Raw genomic sequence first — 4008 nt, forward strand, 5'->3', positions numbered from 1 at the left:
CCCCATAATTCCCCACCACCCTCCCGTCACCCTAGTCCACCACCAGTTCACCAAATGGCCGAAAACCAAACTGTCCACCAGCGTTCCACCGCGGGTTTTACCGCAAACTCGCCCATCACCCTCCCTGAAATCACCAATGATAAGTCTTGGCAAATTCCTTCATACATCATGACTGCCATTAACAACTCTTGTCAGTTTCACGGTCGTGATGACGAGGACGCGCCAGCACATATCAACCGTCTCACCCGTCTGTGTAGCACCTTCGGCATCGAAGGTGTGAATCTTGATGCCCGCTATCTCCAAGTCTTCCCCTTTTCGCTTGCTGGCCGCGCAGCCACCTGGCTTGATTCGCAGCCGGCAGGTACTTACACCACTTGGGCTGGACTTAGAGATGCCTTCCTTGCTAAGTATTTCCCACCTGCGAAGGCCTCCCGCCTTCGAGATCAGATCCATTCCTTCAGAATGGAGCCTGACGAACCTTATCACTTAGCATGGGAGAGGTTTCAAACATTGCTCTCGCGTTGTTCCCAACATGGACTGTCGGATTGGGCCTTAGTAGAAAATTTTTATAATGGTCTTACCCCTGAGTGCAAGGCCCGATTCGACACATCCGCAGGAGGCCACCTAATGGGAAAGAAAACTGTGGCTGACTGCAACGACCTCTTTGAGAGCTTCGCTCATGCTGATATAGATCATAGTGCCACCGGCAGGAATTCCAATCCTGTGATTACTTCCTCATCTTCTCAAGGAGTGAATCAAGTCGTTTCAGACTCAAAGGTAATATCTCAGCTTGACTATATCACCAAAGAGTTGCTAGAAATTAAGAAGAAGGTAGATAGATGCGAGGTTTGTAGAGGGGGACATGACACCATAGATTGCCTAACCATCACCCTAGAGCAGGTCGAGTATTTAGCAGGTCAAAATAGGGGTCCAACTAACCCGTTCAACAATAGTAACTCTAATTGGCGTGCTAATAATTATCGCTCCTCAGGTAACCCCCCTGGTTTTCCGTCAGGTCAATACCAAAGTAGGGGGCCAGGTTTTTATTCTAGTGGGGGGTCGGGTCAAACAGGTCAATTTGCTAGTTCAGGTTCAGGGGGGCAGTTCAGAGGTGTGGGGTCAAACCAAGAGGTTCAACCTAAGAGTGAGGGGTCGGGTGGTAGTTTGTCTAGGATAGAGGACCTTCTTTCCCAATTATTGGTTAAGGATCAGGCTACCCAACGTACCTTAGAGGACCACGCTATGCTCCTAAAGAATAATCATTCAAGCTTCTTAGACCTTCAAAGGCAAGTTGGGGATATTGCACGCCATCTGCAAGAACGACCTCCCGGTCAATTTTCGGGCAACACAAGGCCCAACCCATCTGGCTCTTTGAAGGCAATTTCGACCAGTAATGGTAGGACCTTAGGAGAGGTAGTGAGACCCGAGAGTGTTGAGATAGAAGATGAGGACCCCGTAGATGAGGAGATTGAAATGGAGGCGCCCGGTAAAGTGCAACCTAGGTTAATCCCAGAAAGTACCGCACACACCGGGGGGCCTTCGAGTGAGAAGAGTGTAGGAAAGAGACCCATTCAAGTTGTTCCATCACCCAATGTTGATATTTCCCGTGCTCCGTTTCCCTCCCGCCTTAAAAATCAAACTTATTCCAAAGAGTACGGGAAATTCTTAGAGATCTTTAAGCAGCTTAGGATCAACCTTCCTTTCATAGAAGCTCTCCAATCGATGCCGAAATATGCAAAATTCCTAAAAGACCTTCTAAAACGCAAGGATAGGTTAGGAGAGGTCTCTAACATCCCCCTTAGTGGAGGGTGTTCCGCTGTAGTGTTGAACAAGGTCCCAGAAAAATTGACGGATCCGGGCCTTTTTACCATCCCGTGCTTGTTTGGGAGTGATACCGAGTGTAGGGCCCTAGCCGATCTAGGAGCGAGTATAAACTTAATGCCATATTCCTTGTATGAGAGGTTAGGTTTAGGAGAGTTGTCCCCTACACGTATGTCTTTGTCTCTAGCCGATAGATCCGTTAAGTATCCACGTGGCATTATCGAAAACCTTTTAGTCAAAGTGGATAAATTCGTCTTTCCCGTAGACTTTGTCGTTCTTGATATGGAAGCCGACGAAAAGGTTCCTATCATCCTAGGACGCCCATTCTTGTGTACCGTCAAGGCCATCATTGATGTCTTTGACGGAAAAATCACACTTCAAGTCGGTGAGGAGAGAGTTACTTTCGAGATAGCACGCTCTATGGACCATCCTAGTGGTTCCGATGATCTTAGTAGTCCTTGTCATTCGGTCTATTTCATAGAGTCTTTCTTATCATGTGTCGACCATTGCTTTGACTATATTAGTGGAGCCGATTTAGTTAAGAGTAAGTTAGATGAGGTAGTTGATAAGGTAGAGGAGGTTGTGAGTGAGGGTGAGGAAGTAGAAGAGGACGAGTGGGTCCCCGAAGTGCTAGAGTTGAGTGAGGTAAAAAGTGAGGTTGAGAGTACACCATTAGAGAAACCTGCGCCATTAGAACTCAAAGTTCTCCCATCCCACTTAGAGTATGCTTACTTAGGTGGGGGTTCCGATTTTCCCGTCATTATTTCGTCTAAGTTAGAGGAGGGAGAGAAGGGTAGGTTGATGGAGGAAGATGAAAGAAGTGAGAAAGAGGTGGTAAGTGGTCCTAGTTTGGAAGAAGCGATAGGACCCAAGTGTGGGGATCCACCCGATAGGAGAGTATATGATCTTGAAAAAAGGGTAAAGTGCGTAGAATCTAAGATAGAAGCGCTGAGCAAGGCTCAATGTGGGGATAGATTTCGATTTGAAATGTATAAGTTTAAATCGCCTGATGATGGTTTGAGAGGTTGTGACAGGTATGCGGGTGTTCGGATAGATTTGGATAATAATATGTTCGATGGTGCTACAGCCCGTGAGATATGGTATGGAGGTGAGCTGCGTCAACATGATCCTCCGTGAGTGTTAGAAAAGTTGATAGCACACTTGTAGAGTTTGTAGATTTTGAGTCTTTATCGTAGTTTTAGTTCTTTTTTCGTATTTTGTGTTTTCGTGTTTACTTGGTTATTGAGTCGTTTATTTTGTACCATGAGTCTAAATTAGTGGTTCTTGAGTCGTTTTTTATAGAGTCGGTATTGCTTTGGTTTGTGCTTGTTTTTGGTTATGCAGGTTTGAATATGTACCACCCGTACGCAATCTCCATTCGGGTGAGTTTGGAGCTGCTATTCGAATATAAGGCATTGATCAAGCGTACCAGTGTCAGAGTCAAAGCCGATCGCGACCAAAATGCTATACGATCGAGCAAGATGGGACAAGAGATTTGGAGCATACGCGTTGTTATTAATCAGCTAAGTCGTTTCCCTTGTATTCTTTCGTTATTTATTTAGTTAGTTCGTCTTTAGTTTTTGTTTTTAGTTTTTAGGTAGTTAGTGAGTCGTATTTCCATTCTTGCATTAGGGACAATGCAATCTTCAAGTGTGGGGATGGGATACATGTAAATAATCGAGTCTTATTGAAAAATGAAAAAAAAAATTAAAAAATTGAAAAAATCAAAAAAAAATTGAAAAATCAGAAAATGTCTTTCGATATAAAGAAGTTTGCAAAATAAAACGGAAAATGATAGAAAAGGTGAATTTTTTGCTTGGGTTAAATAATGATAATATGAGAATATAATAAATCGAGCTTGCGTCTAGTTAGGGATATGTGGATAGGCCCGGGTTTGGTTTTAAGTCCCTTTGATCTAATATACCTAAATTGTCGGTCTGCTAGTGGGTTTTCGCCTGGGAGATATGGGAAATTAAAACTGCCAATAATAGTATAAAGGGCACCGTTATAAGTTAAAACTATTAGAGTTTGTGATCATGCGAAAAAATAGAATAAAAAGTGAGCTAGAAACTAAATGAAAGTAATGCATTCCTATGTAATCTAAGCTGGGGATAGCGACTCTACAGCAAGAATACCGCTAGGGTGTGTGAAATCGACCGTGCAAAGAAAAGAAAAAAAAAAGTACCG

The sequence above is a fragment of the Helianthus annuus genome, chromosome 10 (assembly GCF_002127325.2).
Source record: "Helianthus annuus cultivar XRQ/B chromosome 10, HanXRQr2.0-SUNRISE, whole genome shotgun sequence".
Lineage (NCBI taxonomy): Eukaryota > Viridiplantae > Streptophyta > Magnoliopsida > Asterales > Asteraceae > Helianthus > Helianthus annuus.